Source organism: Pseudorca crassidens, chromosome 15 (assembly GCF_039906515.1).
Source record: "Pseudorca crassidens isolate mPseCra1 chromosome 15, mPseCra1.hap1, whole genome shotgun sequence".
Lineage (NCBI taxonomy): Eukaryota > Metazoa > Chordata > Mammalia > Artiodactyla > Delphinidae > Pseudorca > Pseudorca crassidens.
This window is the reverse complement of record NC_090310.1, coordinates 28,718,997-28,735,630: the sequence shown is the minus strand read 5'-3', so window position 1 is coordinate 28,735,630 and position 16,634 is coordinate 28,718,997. Positions and strand designations below refer to the sequence as shown.

Below are 16,634 nucleotides of genomic sequence, written 5' to 3'. Positions count from 1 at the left end.
ACCAAAAAAAAAAAAGTTTTCTAGTTTTTATCCATGGTTGTCATGATATTTACTTGGACTTAAGAATATGGAGTTATTTCCCAGGCAGGGCTTTCTCAGAGGAGCTCCTTTTATTATTACTGCCTCATGAAGTTTAGTCATTGATAATGACCTAATTTGTTTCTATGTATTCTCCAAGTACCCTGGAGAAAGGAGGCGCTTGCCCCGCGCATGCTTGCTGGTCGATTAGCGTTCATTCATTCATCCAGCCGGCATTTATTGAGCACCAGTTAAGTGTCACAGTGCAAGGGGCACCGAAGATGACAGCCGAGCCAGGCGTCGGGCCCCATTGTGTTGTCTGCCTCAGCCGGTCAGCATCGTTCTGTCCTCCATCACGTTTGCAGCCGTTCTCCATCCTGGCTGTGCTTTGGATCACTTGGGAAGCTTTAAAACCTCTGAGACCTGCCCACCCCCCAGCCCCATCCCGAGTTCATTGGTCTGGAGTGAGGCCTGCGCGCTGAGGGATTTAAAAGCTCTCCAGGTGGCTCCTGGATGCGGCCAAGCCGGAGAACCCCTGGCTTCCTGTCAAGTAGGAGACAGAGACATTTCATCAATTGCAGTGTATTAACTAGCTCGGCGGGGCAGTCGAATCAGAGGAGGTAACGTGGACCCTTCTCAGGGCCTGGGAGGAAACGGGCCTTGGATAGGAGGCATTCCTCTCCTCCTGTGGTTCTCAGAGTGTGGCTCCTGGTCAGCAGCGTGGGCCTCACCTGGAGCTTGTTAGCAATACAGATTCTCAGGCTCCATCCTGCACCTGCTGGAATACAGGCTCTGGGGCTGGGGCCCAGCAGCGTGGGTTAACAAGCTCTCTGGGTGGTGCTGAAGCACAGGAAGTGTGGGGACCAAGCACCATCACATTGACAAAGCTTGTGCAGATTCCATTAGCTGTGAATTTCCTAGTTTGTCTCTGGAGGAGGCGCCCTGCCTAGGATTTCCTACAGTCTTTATCATAGAAAACCCAGAGCAAGAGTTTCCATAACCCACTCCCCACACTTGGGAATTCCAGAGAGAAAACTGTTATTGACCGTTACGTTTACATCTTCAGCGATTTCTGTGTTTAAACCAGATTAGAAACCTGATCACATCAGGGTGTGCTGGAGCATAATTTAAACAGTTATGAAGCAGGTTTATCTCAGGCCCAGAATAAACCTGTTGTTCTTTTTTTTTTTCTGTTGAAGGAAAGTAGAGTTGAGCCCATAAAAACGGAAGACTTAGAAATTCTATACTTGTTCATAGCAAGGAGTACAATAATTCTTAATGAAAAGAGGTGGGGGGACTATATACTGATTTAATCTCATGACTTGCAGGCTCATACAAATCTTGGGACCCATCCAGAATGTCTTAAAATGTCACAGAACAAAATTCTACATAACCAGCATATTATCCCTGTAAGATGTTCTCATTTGCAGAGAGCATTACACGGAAGCAGCCCTTCCACGATACCTGCAGGGAATGCGGTATTGCTGAGGGAATTATACAAGGCTGAACTGGGGACATGTCTGTCGTTCACTGTGTTTTCACTTCCTATGGCTGCTGTAACAAATTCCCACACATCTAGTGGCCTAAAACAGTTCAGGTTTATTATCTAAAACTAGTCTCTCTGGGCTCCAGTTAAGGCACGGGCAGGGCTGCGCTCCTTCTGGAGGCTCCAGAGGAGTCTTGCCTTTTGCAACTTCTAGAGGCCCTTGGCTTGTGGCCCCCTTTGTCTTCAAAGCCACAATCACATCACTCTGGTCTCTGCTTCTGTCTAGATAGTAGTCACATCTCCTTCTCTGACTCCTCTTCCTCTAATAAGGACCTTTGTGACCACAGTGCCCTCCCAGCCCCCCGCCCCCGATAATCTACGATCATCTCCTACCTCACGTTCTGCAAAGTCCCTTTTGCCATGTAAGGTAAGATGCTCTCAGGCTCTGGGATTAGGATGTGGACGCCTTTGGGACCCACACTTGCTGAATGATTTCTCTGCAGCCCAAAGGGACGCCCTCCCCACTCCATGTCTCCTCAAGCCTTATAGTTAGGCAACACTTACAAGGCAGAGTTGCCAAGAACAACACCAGTCCTAAGTACGTTGGTGTTCGAGGCTCGGGTCTAGTGAGAGGAAGCGTAGGCCTGAGGGGTAGGAGGGGCTTTCCGGAGTTCCGTGACTTAGAAAGAGTGTGAAGCAGTCCTGTCTCTGCTGTGCCGGGAGCAGGGACCGCGAGGGAGTTTCCCCTCTGAGGTGGGTCACCTGCAGCCCTGCCCCCCGCCCTCCCGTCCCTGTCAATCCGGAACTGACCTACAGCAGCAGTGGCCTTTTCGCCTGTGAAATCTGTATCAATAGGGCACCCAGGACAGCCCTATTTGCAAATAAATGAGCTTGGCATTAAGGTACCATCTTGGTGGGTCTGGCGCAGTGATGACCGGCTCGTACACAGGCACTGGCTGGTTCTTAACTAGGTCTTTGGTCCTGCCCCGCATGGTCAGGGGTGGATCTGACAGTTTCCTCTCTTACTCAGGAATCTGACAGCTCAGAGCTGTCCTGAGGTCTCAGCCTCTTTTCTCGTCTGTGCGACCCTTTAGCTTTTAATTGGCTGGTCAGGGTCCGACTGTAGTTTGATTCCCTCCACTCGCCCACACCCCATCCCCCACCAGAGTACACTTTGGCTGATGCCAGGACAGATCTCAGGATCTGTCTGATTTTCAAGGGCAGAATGAGTCAGGATCCAGGACTTGAGTGCCCGAGAGAGGCCGACGACGAACTCTTCTTTAGAGACCAAGCTTGCGCGGCCACAACTGGGTCTGACTGCTCAGTGTACCTGCTTTGGTACCCTGAGGGCAAATTTTCTAGAGAGCTTTGATTCTAAATTGACCCAGAAAAATGTACTACATCAAAATCTTTTCTTTGATTGGATCACTTCACCAGTGAAACGCTTGCCCACTTGGACCATTAAGGCACGTTGACACAACATCCTTGGGTGGATTGAGTTCCATGCACCTTGTTGCTCTAAGCCTTGGACCCATTAAATGACTGACTCTGGAATCCACAGTCCTGGACTGTATTCAAGGACATATTAAACATAGTGTAGCCTTTTAAAATTCATCAGATGAGTATCTTTCTAGCCTGAATTTCTAGATATTTCCCCAGCTTTAGAAGTAAAATGTGATCTTAACCCCAGTTTGAACTTTTAAAAAATGGATTAAATTTACACATTTTATAGTTTCTGGCTGCGAAATTTGTCTTCGCCAAATCATTTCTTTTACCTCCATATGCCACGTATGTGTTTAGTTATAAATGGGCAGGGTGCCCAGAGCACTTGCTAAAGATATTTCCATTCTTGCCCTGCCTACAGTCCCTTTCCCTCACTGTAGCCAGAGTGAGCTTTGTATAACGTCAGTCAGATTGTATCACTGTTGATTAAAACCCACCAGCGGCACCAGTTAAATTCAGGACTCTTTGCTGTGGCCTGTGAGGTGTCCCCCAGTAGGTCCCCCACTTCCTCCCCTACCTTATCTCGTGCCCTCCTCCTCTCCCACTACAGACCCAGCCACTCTGACCTCCTAAGACTTCCATGGCATTCTCTGGCCTTTGCACCTGCTGTTCCCTCTGCCTGGAACGGCTTTTCCCCATCTCTGCACGGACAGCTCCTCCAACTTGTGAGGTCTCAGGTCAATTCCACTCCTCAGAGAGAAGCCTTTCCCAGCACCTTTGTCAATGCCACTCTCTAGCCCGTTACTCTGTTTTCATTTTCTTCCAGCCTCTCCTGGCACATACCATGAGTGGAAATGATTTCTTTGTGTACTTGAGTAGCGTCCATCTCTCTGCCCTGGAATGGAACCTCAGGAAATAGGGCCTGGGTCTGTTTCTGTTCACTGCTCTCTCCAGCTCCTAGTATAGAATCTGACACACCAGAGACACTCGTGGCCTGAATGAATGAATAAATGAACAGAAATTAAATGGAAGTTTCCCTTTTATTTTCTTCTTTACTTCACTGGGTCTTGGCACAAATTCAAAAAAAATCTGAATTCCAAAAGTGAGTAGAATAACTTTCAGGGTATCTTTGGAGGTTGTTCCCACTCCACTTTTGGCTGAATATTTCTTGCAGAATGAGCAAGAGCCTGGCAAGCCTTTGCAGACAGGAGAGTGGGCTGCCTAGCAACCTGAGGATGTGGACTGGAGCTCGCTGTCCAAAAGGATTTCGCTGGCGTGAGGGCTTAGGTGGAGGATGTGTTTTTGATGTTGCTACTAAAAGTCTACATTATTGCTCAGTGAGCAAATGAGAATTGAGGGACTATCGTTCCTTCCTAGGATAATGGAGTCGGTCTCTGAAAGTTCATTTGGCACTAAGGCAAGGCAAATCGCTTTCCCCTGGGCTGCAGATAATTCAACTTGTTGGAGAAATTATGCGTTAAAATTCTCATTAAAAACACATACGCCAGTGTGCGGTGGAGGAATCGAGGGGCACTCGCTGAGCTGTGGAAAGCGCCTTTGCAGCTCCCGAGAGGCATAGATTGCAATGCAGCCCCAGGGATGATGGCAGGACCCCAGCCAGCAGTGGGAATGAGCAGGCATCTGGAGGAATGCGGAGGCTGATGAATTCTTCCACTTGGCAAACATGTTACAAGTGCAGGGGTGTTCTGCTAGGTGTGGGGAGTCGAAGATGATTTAAAGTATGGTCTCTGCCTTCACAAACTTCAGGTTCTTGTAGGGAGAAAAAGTAGTGAATCCTGTGGGCTGGCGGAGGGTTCCAGTGCACTTGGAGAAGAGCAAGGAGGGGGAAGCAGAGCTTGCTTGCAGCAGGAGGGAAAATGCTCGAAGGGCCAGCAGGGGTCCCGGTGCTGAATCTCACATGAGGGAGCAGGTGGGGACGCAGGCAGTTCAGGGGACGTCCTTCCCGTCCTTGTGCCCATTTCCTCCGTGCATCTGCATTAGGCTCCTATGGCTGCCTTAACAAATACCACAGACCTGGTGGCTTAGAGCAACACACTTGTATTGTCTTGTAGTTCAGGAGGTCCGAAGTCTGACACAGGTCTCACTGAGCTAAAGTCAAGGTGTTGGCCAGGTCGGTTCCTTCTGGGGGCTCCAGGGAAGAATCTGTTTCCTGGCCTTTTTGCAGCTTCTAGAGGCTTCCTGCATTCCTTGGCTTGTGGCCCCTTCTGCCGTCTTCCACGCTGCATCTCTCTGACCATTCTTCCATAGTCACATCTTCCATATCTTCAACCTTTCCTGACCACAGCAGGGAAAGGTTCTCCACTTTTGAGATTAGATGTGGTCCAGCCAGATAACCCAGGATCATCTCCCCATCTCAAGGTCCCTAGTCACACCTTGCAAAGTCTCTTTTGCCATGTAAGATAATGTAGTCACAGGTCCTGGAGATTAGGGTGAGAACATCTCTGGGGAGGCATTATTTTGCCTACGTCGTGCCTCTTTCCTTGCCTGGAGTAAAAGAACATTACTAGTACCTCACTTTACAACTGGGGAAATGGAGACACAGAGAGGTAAAGTGACTTGTCCAAGGTCATCTCGCTCGGCAATGTCAAGGCTGATGTGTGTGCCCAGGCAGACAGTCTGCAGAGCCCTAAGCCTTCACCCTCTCACCACAGATCTGCTGCAGAGGACCCTGGAGGGTGGGTGAGTAGATTATTTAGCCATTGCCCGGTTGGTAGATATTTACATTGATTCCATAATTCAGTTTCTTAACCTCGTTGGTGTAGAAATCAGGGAGCAGATGACACCGGGGCCCCCGGTTGCCTCTCCCTTCTGCTGAACCATCCAGGCCTCACTTAGGGACCATTTTTAGAGCCAGGAGCTGCTGCCTTCATAGTTGACCCTAAGTGTATGGAGAGTCAGTCATTCATTCCTTTGTGTATGTATTCATTCTGCAGGACTTTGCCAACCCTGAGAGTTAAAAAAAAAAAAAAAAAGATTCTTGCTGGTTCACTAACTGTGTGGCCTTGGGCAAGTTATCTGACCTCTCTGTGCCGCACTTTCCCTTCTGTGTAACAGGGATGGTCATGGCACTTCCCTCCTAGTGATGTTATGAGGATTTAAGGTGGTAACGTTTCTAAAGTGCTCACAACTGTGCTTGCGTGTGATAAGTACTACGTATGGGCTTGTTAAAGGGGCACATGGTCTGGTTGTGAGATGGAGCAAGCAGACACATAAGCGCGTCCATACTGTAGAGGATGCTGGGACTCTGAGCCTGAGCAGTGGACGAGCCTGACATAGGTGGTCCGTCCAGAACCTCCACACCGTGTGTTTCTGTGTACAGTAATGCCAGCCATCCTGTGCCCGGCTTGTCATATATACTGGAAGCTCTGTATTCATTTTCTCATCGTGCAGTTGTTGCTAAGCCCTGTAGAAAAATGTCTTCTAGGTGAGGAAACCGGGCTCGGATGCTGTAAACACACCGCCCAAGGTCCTGTGGCTCCTGTTAGGGATTGAGTCAGACTCATCCTAATGGCACTGTGCCTCCTGGTCCAGAAGCCTCTAAACCCACACCCAAATCCAGGAGCTGGTACTGCAGGAGGTCACTGTCACCAGAGGTTTCTCTGTGGAGATACCACATCTCACAGGATTCTGCCAGAAACAGCCTCATGTGGAAGAAGATCCAGAAGACAGTGCAGATACCGGCACCCAACTGGAACGGAGACACAAGGAGCTCAGACACCATCCCCTGAAGCTGAAGTTTTTCCAAGAGAAGTTTAGGAGAGAAAAGAAACTCCAGCCGAATGAAGCCATAAACGCAAGGTTGTTTCTTATTTGACACTCTGCCAACCACCGTGTAAATAGTCCCAGTACTTAATGTATTAAACAAGAAGAAAAAAGAAATTGGGCTCATTATACATCACACATTTGTGTTTCTCTTTAATACAGTAAAGGCCTCTTAAGATGTTCCAGGAGAGCAGTTGCCGAAGTCATCTTGCCAGAAAAATTGTCTCAGGAGAGAGACAGGGCTGAGCCCTAGACCTGGACTATGTATAAGTGTACATATGCAGATATGGATATATATTTAATGAGCGGGGAATTCTTGGGAGGACTTTTCTATAACATCAAATTAAAATCCAATTTTAAAAATCAAGGTCAGGGCTTCCCTAGCGGCGCAGTGGTTAAGAATCTGCCTGCCAATGCAGGGGACACGGGTTCGAACCCTGGTCCGGGAAGATCCCACATGCCGCGGAGCAACTAATCATTACCCTGCACCACAACTACTGAGCCTGCACTCTAGAGCCCGCGAGCCACAACTACTGAGCCCGCATGACACAACTACTGAAGCCCACGCGCCTAGAGCCCGTGCTCTGCAACAAAGACAAGACACCGCAATGAGACGCCCGCACAACTGCAACAAAGAGTAGCCCCCACTCGCCACAACTAGAGAAAGCCCGCGCGCAGCAACAAAGACCCAATGCAGCCAAAAATAAATAAATAAAATAAATTTATTTTAAACAAAATCAAGGTCATCTTATAAACGAATAATCCAGAGCCAGAAGCTAGAGGTGTATTTGCTGCTCTGGTCCCATGCCCCGTGTTTTCTGCATGTAGCATATGCAGAGTTTGATTCCAAGAGAATCATCTTGGCAGTCTCAGGTCACAGACCTTGCAGGTCCCACCTCCTCCAGGAAGCCTTACCTGAACTCAGAGTGTTAGCTGTCCTTCCTCTGGGTTCCTTTCCCATGCTGCCTCTGGGCTGCCTGATGCACAGCCCTTTCCCCCACCCCCCACCCCCATTAGCCATGGAATTAGCAGAAACCAGGCCTGATGAGTCTTTGTCTCCTCAACATCGCTACCTGAGAAGTCTAAGGGTTCTTGTCAGAAAGGCCCTTAAAATAAATAAATGGAAGCTTCGTTAATTTCCAGATAAACATTCTTTCACTCTTTCATTTCACAAATCTTTATTGCGTATCTATGGTATACCAAGTCTTATGGCTCCTGAGATGAATGAGATGTGTTTCTTGCCCTCAGGGAGCTCACAGTTTCGTAGGGCAATTGGTAGAACACCCCGTCCCCAGTAAGTGCTATGGGGAAGGTTAAATCCAGGGTTTTGTGGGCGCCAAGGGGAGAGTATATCATCTAGGATGCTTTTCCCTGCAAGTGATAAAAACCAAAATCAAACTATTTTTAGTTTAAAAAGAGGTCTCATTGGCTTCCGTGACTGAGAAGTTGAGGTCTGACTTCAGGAATGGCTGGATTCGGGAGCTCAGGGACATCATCAGAGGTCAGTATTTTGGCCAGTCATTTTCTCTTTTGCTGTCTTGCTTCTTATCTGTCTGCCTATCTCTTTCTCTTGCTTCTTATCTGTCTGCCTATCTGTTTCTCTCTCCATCTGCTTTTTTTCTGAGTTGGCTGCATTTTCAGGCAGGCTCCCCTCTCATGGCAAAGATAGTCACACACCTCTAGGCTTTCTCTCCATCACCTTAGCAGCTCAGGCAGAAAGAGTAAATCTCTTTTCAGTGTTCTGGTCTCAACACTGTTGCTCATTGGCCCAGTGAGTGCCACTGGGGACTCACTGAGTCCTGTGCCTATTCCAGGGTCAATTATAATGACTGTGATTGGCCAGGTCATGTGCTCAGCCTTGAGTCAAGGAGTGGAATCAATCCCATCCCAACCCCATGATCTGAGAGTGGGAAAAGGTTGATCTCCCAGGGGAAGATTATAGCACTGCCACCAGGAGAAAAGGGCATGGGTAGTGTGTGTAGGCAAAACAGCAAGGGGGGGCCAGCCTGGGGGAGAAGGGAAAGAGGGAGATCAGAGAAGTTGCAGAACAGAGCCTTGAAGGAAGAGCCTTGAAGGATGAGCAGGATCCAGCTGTTGAGTGAGATGGGGAATTCCAGGCAAAGGAAACGGCACTTTGGAAGGTGGAGTTCGCGGAGCAGCTTGGCTTCTCAGGCTTCTTGGGAAGCAGTGTGGAGGATGAATAGCAGGAGACACTGGCCCAGAGAACTGCACAGAGGTCTACAGACTTATTGAGAGGAGCATCATGCATTCACTCATTCATTCAACAGCTCTTTCTTGAGCACCTACTATGTGCCAGCCACTGAGGCCAAACAGTTAAGAGCCCTGCTTGCATAGGGCTTAACAATTCGGGGGGTGGGGAGAAGGGGATGAAGAGGGAAGACCGATGACATACACTTAAACAAACATACAGATAATTTCTGATGATCGCTGAATAACATACTCAGTAGAAGAGATTTAACACTAGAACTGTCCTGGAACGGTTACCCAGGTCATAGGAGATATTAAGTTATGAACTGAACAGTATGAAATTTCTTTGGCCTGCAACTAAAAAACAAACAAACAAAGAAATAAATTTTTTTGCCCACTGCTGCCAACCACAGTAAAATTACTCAGCTCCCTTTGAAAGACAAGTGTAAAAATAGAGAGGTAGTAGGTTTTCAGCTAGCAATGGACTGTCATTTGGGCTTGACCTTCTGCTGCTTGATGTTCAAAGCAGCTCAGTGCACTGGGTAATGGATCCGTAGTTCGTTTTAGACAGGTGCATAAATCTTTGGGGGAAGCTAGAAAAATGAGCCAGCCAGGCAGCCCTGGCATTCTGCTTAATCCTCATTTCCGCCTTTTATCCTCTCCCCTCGTCCTCTGTTGATTCCGCCCTCTTACAGTGGGGAATCCCCACGGAAAGTGCAGACTGGAGTTTCACACAGGCATTCTTCAAACTAGAGCATCAAATAAGGAATGGTTTTGCTGTCTGGGGCCTTTCCCTCAGTAATACCATTAGTGTTCAGGCAGGTCTGGAGAGCTGTAAATCATGTCTTTCACCATTGCTTCGGGGACTGTTGCAGATGCCTCAAATGCATTGATTTTGGAAATAATTGGGCATAACTGTTTTTCCCTTTTCCCTTGGATTAGGCATCACTGCTGTGCACCAGATGACCGATGGTGTGCCAGTAAAGCCGGTAACCAAGCAGGGCAAAAGATGGCTGCATCTTTTCAGATTCTCAAACAAAGTGGGAAATTATTGCCTCCCAGCGATCCCCCAAGTCTGTGTTTAGTCCACTTTGCGTGGCACTGGTCAGCACCATGGAGAGTTCCACCGTGGTTGTCATTTGTCTGATGATTTCCCTCTCTGGATGGGTATGTGAATCATTGGGTTTAAACAGATTCAGATGCTCAGACCTACTGAATTAGAATCTCTAAGGGTGAAGCCCTAGAATCTGTATTTTTGAAAAATCCTTGGAAAGTGCTGACACAGCTGGTCTGCAGATCAGTGATGGGGGTACCACTGGCCAGAGGCCCAGGAATAGGAAATAAGTTGCTCGAGGTAACATGACGACGTATTCAGAGAGCCAGGACTGGAACTTCCGATGAGTCCATTTCCCCTCTGTGGCTTCAGCAGGCTCGCTTATTCTCAACCTTGTGTCTCTGTGCCAGGGTTTCCAGCCAATATCTGGCTTGAGATTAACGATATCAAATAGGACCTCAAAGGATGGTTTCAAATTCTGTCTCATATCTATTTTTTCTAAAGATCTTGCCACTTAAAGTGTGATTTTTGCACCATCGACATCACCTCACCTGGGAGCCTGTTAAAAATGTGGAAACCCAGCCCCCCCTCCCAGGTCCAATTGACTCAGAATCTGCATGTTTAACAGGCTTGCCAGGTGAGCTGATACACACCAAAGTTCGAGAAGCAATGTTCCAGGGTTTTTGCTGTTCACTGTCTGACCTGGATGCTTCCAGCAGGGCTCTTCACCACTCCTTCCTTTTCCCCTCCAGGGGGAAGATCTCTGCTCAAGCTGTCAGGTGGGCAGGCTCTGAGCCACACCTGTCAGCGGGCAGAGTCACCGTGTGTTAAGCTGGTGCATCAGGTTGTACCTGTGTCCAGCCCCAACCTCCCTGGTTGAAACAGGAAGCTCCCTAGAAGCAGGCCGGCTCAGTCCCTTGCTGCTTTTCCTTCTTCGTATGTGATATTCATTCGTATGCATTAAGTAATTGTGTTTAAGTCAGTAGGGAAAGACGTGGTCCCTGCCCTTGTGGAAATTTTAGTTTAGCAGAGGCAGACATTAACAAACAAACCTATAAAGAGAGATACTTTCAAGTGCTTTTAATGAGCTTTTATGTAGGAACAGTGCAGAGAGCTATAACAGAGAAGATCTGATTTAGTCAAGGGGTCCGGGTAGGAACATTTAAAGTGAAATAAAGGGGGCCGTGTAGCAGTTAGCTAGGAAACAACCCAGAAAGCCCACTCCAGGCAGAGGCAGCGGCAGACGCAGGCCTGCAGGCAGCTCTATCCTGGGGACTGGGTCAGAGTCTCTTCTCTTCTAAGCTCATTTGGCTTTTTCCTCTCTTTGGGCTGGACAGATTTTAGTTCTTGGTGAAAACTTAGGGTCTCTGTTGTCTCCAGGCTCAGGACTGCCTCACCCGGGCTGAAAATATGTTCCATATAGACATGCAAGGTTTGCAACCAAGGCCTCAAGCTCGAAATCAAGTCCGACTCAGCCTTTGAGCCTTTATCTCCCTTGGGTCTCTGGGGTGGTGGGAGTGAGAGGAGCTTGGGTCTCTGGGGTGGTGGAGGAGAGCATGGGTCTGGGGTCCCCTGAGTTTGGACTTGAGTCTGAACCCTGATATACTGGTGTAAACCAGCACATCACCTCGCTGTGCCTTGGTGTCCTCAAGTACTGGCATCTCCCTCCTGAGGTTGCTGCCAGGGTTAAGGGAGGTAACAGGACAGGCTTAGAACACGCCTGGCCCACAGTGAGCTCAGAAGCTGCTGGTGGTGGTTGGTACTAGGCCGTCTCCTGGGTCCCCTGGCCACACTGCCCTCTTAATGCCATTCCCCTATACCCCCCCCCCCCCCGCACAGTGGGCAGGGCACCGTTCCCAGCCCCATTTTACAGAGGGGAAACCGGCGCAGAATGGCCTGCTCGAGGGCTCAGCCTGATTTAGCCCAGGAGTTCCTATCCTAGTGTCTGAGGATACAATCCAGGTGATCAGTGAACAAGGATCACACTCCATTTTCACCACTGTCTCACTGACACGTGAACTTAGGCCACAAGCTGTACCAGTGGTTGTGGCATCTGCGACTCTGTCCCCAATAGAAATCAGTTACGTGGATTTCCCTCTCGTGACAGTTGCTGCAGAGGGCTCACCATCCTAAAGCTCGTTAGCACTTTGAAGGCAGTGATTAGACCTGCCATTAGATCTTGTTATCAGTGCCCCAGCAGAGAAACACTTGCACTGGTTTATCACGGTTGTGATAGCTGTGCTTAAAATATAAAAGCCGAGCTTTTCTGTCTAATTCTATGTATCTTGTTTCGGGAATTTAAAAACACGTTTCTGACAAAGGGACAGCGGGCTTCACCAAGGCCATACAGAGAGCCCTGCCAGCGCCCCTCCCTTGCATCCCCACGGCCCTGGCGGAGGGCTACCACCCACCTCGGCTGTTTCCAGCTGCCTTGCTCTTTCCAGGCTCTTCTCCCTATTCCTTCCCCTCCAAGTTCCTTTTTTGTACAAGCAGGTGCTGGATAAATAATTAATAGGGTGAGAAAACTTGTTGGAAATAGTACAGCCCATGTTTATTTTTAAGCAGCTGAGATACAGAGCTCTGGTCTAGGTGCAGTCTAGGTGGGGAAAACGTCTTTGGCTAAGAAGAGGTGCTGTGAGGTTGATGAGGGCTGCCGTGAGCAGGAGACAGAGGATTTTTGGATGAGCCTGGGCGCTGGGAGGCTTGAGGGCTTGGGTGGGAAGCCCAGGGAAGGAGAGTTCTGTGACCTGAACAGTGAGTGGAGGATGTCAGGGGAGAGCCACAGTTTCAATGAGGACCTGAGCAAAAACCCTCCCAGACTGGCAAAGGCGTGAGAGGAATTTGATTTACGTGATTGAAAAGAGCAGGAATGGATTGCAGCTTCAGACATAGCTGGTCCAGGGCTCATAGGATCCCATCAGAACCTTGTCTCTCCCTCCCCCTTTCCCTCCTCCCCTCCCTCCTGTGCTTTCTCTGTGCTGGCTTCGTTCTCAGACAAGCTTTCTCCAAGATGGACTCTGGCAGTTCTAGGCTTATATCACCCCGACAGCAACCCCAGAAGGAAGAGTTTCTTTTCTGGTAGTTCCAGCAGAAATCCTGGAACTAGGCTTCATTTATCTGCCTGGACGTTGTGCTCTTTCTTTTTTTTTTTTTTAACAGCTTTAATCTACTTTTTTCTCTACAGATTTGCCTGTTCTGGAAATGTTATATGAATGGAGTCACATACGATGTGGTCTTTTGTGACTTCACAGAAGCATGTTTTCAGGGTTCTTCTGTGCTGTGATATGTACCAGCACTTCATTCCTTATTGCCAAGTACTGTTCCATTGTATGGATACAGCACATTGTGTTTATCCATGCATCAGTTGATAGGCATTTGGGTTTCCACTTTGGGGCTATGATGAATAACTCTGCTATGGACCGTTGCGTCTAAGTGTTTGTGTGGGCATATGTTTTCCTTCCTCTTTCGTTTCGTTCTTTTGTTTCATTTCATTCCACCCAGGAGTGGAATTGCTGGGTCATGTGGTAAGTCTTCGTTACACATTTTGAAGAACTGTCTGTTTTCCAGAATGGCTGCACCATTTTATATTCCCATCAGCAACGTATGAGGGTTCTAATTCCTCCACATTCTTACCAGCACTTATTATTATCTGCTTTTTTTTTTTTTTTTTAGCACCACCCTAGTGGGTGTGAAGTAGTGTCACCTTGTGGTTTCAATTTGTGTTTCCCTAATGTCTAATGATATTGATCATCTTTTCATGTCCTTATATATATCTTTGTATATCTTCTTTGGAGAAATATCTATTCACATCCTTTGCATTTTAAAATTGGGTTACTTGTCTTTTTATTGTTGAGTTGCAATAGTTCTTCATGTGTTTTAGATACAAGTCCCTTACCAGATAGATGATTTACAAATATTTTCTTTCATTCTGAGTTGTCTTTTCACTTTCTTGATGATATCCTTTGCAACACAGAAGTTCTTAATATTGATGAAATCCAATGTACTTTTTCTTTCTTTTGTTCCTTATGCTTTTTGTTGTCATATATAAGGAAGCTTTGCCTAACCCCACAAAAACTTATTCCTGATTTCTTCTAACAGTTTTACAGTTTTAGTGCTTTCATTTAGTTTTGTGATTTGTTTGGAGGTAATTCCTGTGTATGGTGTAAAGAAGAGGTCTAACTTCTTTCTTTTGCATGTGGATATCCAGTTGTCCCAGCACCATTTGTTGAAAAGATAGTTCTTTCCCCCATTAAGTTGTCTTGTCATCCTTGTGGAAAATCAACTGACTCTAAATGTGAGAGCTTATTTCTGGACTTTCAGTTCTTTTCCATTGATCTAAATATCTGTCCTCATGGGAGTACCACACTGTCTTGATTACTGAAGTTTTTGTAGTAAGTTCTGGAATTGGGAAATGAGTCCTCCAGCTTTGTTCTTTTTTTCAAGACAGTTTGACTCTTCTGGGTCCCTTAAATTTCCATATGAATTTTAGGATAAGCTTGTCAGTTCTGTGAAAAAGGCACCTGGGATTTTGATAAGGGATTATGTTGAACCTGTAGATCAATGTGAGGGCTATTGTCATCTTTATAATATTACGTCTTCCTTTTTATGAACATGAGATGTTTTTCATTTATTTAGGTCTTCTTTGATTTCATTCAACAATGTTTTGTAGTTGTTGGAATACAAGTTTTGTACTTCTTTCGTTTCTGTGCTCATCCTTGAGCCAATCTCTGTGGCCAGAGGGAATATTGCAGTAGCTGGACCTGTCTCATGTGCCTGCTTCTGCAGCTGGAGTGGGGAGGGCAGCCCTTCCCCAGCTACGTGAACTGAAAGTGAGGAACAGGAGATCTTTGAAAGGGTTATTATAGTCCTCTAAACAGAGGCGTGGAGGGGATGATTGCTGGGCAGGCAAAAATAAGAAAGAAGAAAAATTGGCTGTTATAAATTCTTACAATCACAGCCTCAGTGAAGGCATCTAAAGGGATACAGAGGCAATGGAGCCAGGATTTCAAAGGCCATTGTCCACTAGATTACCCCAGAAAAGAAGAGATGAAAGGAAATCACTGACATCTCCAGCATCTTAGGGTACAGAAGGGATTGTTTTTGGAATCTGACGTTCAGCAAAGACCTAAGACATCAAGGCTTCATCAAGGGCTTAAGACAAGGCCAGTTTAAGAGGATAGTAACAAAGAGTTAGCTGGGGAGGTGGGATCTCCTGCCTGGAAAACTTATACTAACCACACCTCCCTCCCAACCAACCCACCAAATCTAGTTGAAACCTGCTCATTCTTTGATCCCTTTCCTGGGGCTTGTCAACACAACACACTATCTTCCTTCTAATTATCACTCAGTTTTGCATTCATTTCTCTGACTAGAGCGTGAAGACCACGTCTTTTGTGCTTATCAGTCACTGGGGATAATTATCATACTGAACCCATAGGTTATTTGAAAATTAAATGGTCCAGCGAAGAAGATAGTAGTGATGGTAACAGGTATTGCTTCGTGCCAGGCACTGCAACTACTACTCTTATCCCTCTTTCAGAGATTATAAAACGGAAGGAACTTTTCCAAGGCCACAGATCTAGGGAGCAGTAGAGCTGGGCTTCAAACCCAGCTGGTCAGACCCCCCATCTCAGGTTCTTCACCACCAATTCGAAGCACTAACACAGGGCCTGGCACAGAGCTAGCCCTCAATACGGGTCGGTGCTGTGTGTAGTCAGAGAAGGAGAATCTTTACTACTGCGCAGAGTCGCTGATGTTTGTGCACTGGCCCCGTTGTCCCAGGGCTGGGCCCTCAGTGACCAGGGTAGCAAGGAGCCCTCTACCTCATCCCTTCCTCCACACGTATTAGTTGGGGCAGAGCCAGCTGCTGTGGCGAATTTAAACCCCAGACTCTCAGTTTGTTCCTTGTTGACGTTATTGTCCCACGTTTGTGGTCAGAAGTGGCTTGTGCCTGGGCCCAAGGTCTTTCCATCCTGAGCCTTCATTATGCCCTGGGGCAGGGCTCAGCAAACTTCTTCTGTAAAGAGCTTTGACAGTAACTATTTTCGCCTTTGTAGACCCCATGGTCTGAGCAGCAACTATTCAGCCCTGTTGTTGTAGCATGAAAGCAGCTACAGACAGTGCAGAAACAAACCGGTGGACTGTGTTCTAATAACCTTCATCCACAGAAACAGGCAGCGGGCCGGATTTGGCCCATGAGCTCTCCTTTGCCGACCCTTAGGGCCTTGGAACACTTCACCAAGGGTAGAGAAGGGAGGAGAGAGTGTGAAAAAGACACATCCACTTGTGCCTCGGCCCAAGAGTGGAGCATTGCTTCTCCTTACATTTGATTGGCAGGAGCTAGTCCCGCGGCCTCACGTAGATGCAGAAGGGGCTGGGGAGCGGAGCCTCTGTCTGGGTCACTGCTTTCCAGAAACAAGTCTCCCTCTTGGAGGAGGAGCATGCATTTGGGGGTCAGCCAGCTGGAGTCTCTACCCCATACCCCTGAGGCACCTCCCCATGCTGCAGTGAGTAAACTGGGAATGTCATGGGCCCCCAGTTTGAGATACATTTGCCTGTTTATTAAGTAGACAGGCCAGGGTTGGACTTCTGGTTCCTATTGTCCAATGGATGTTTGACCTTGGACAAGTTCTTCACCTCGGT

General features: G+C 47.6%; 1 protein-coding gene across 4 annotated transcripts in view; it reads left to right on the top strand.

The window, feature by feature from the left end:
* Nucleotides 1–16,634, top strand: part of SNX29 (sorting nexin 29) — a 552,359-nt gene that overhangs the window by 460,948 nt on the left and 74,777 nt on the right. The window lies entirely within an intron of this gene.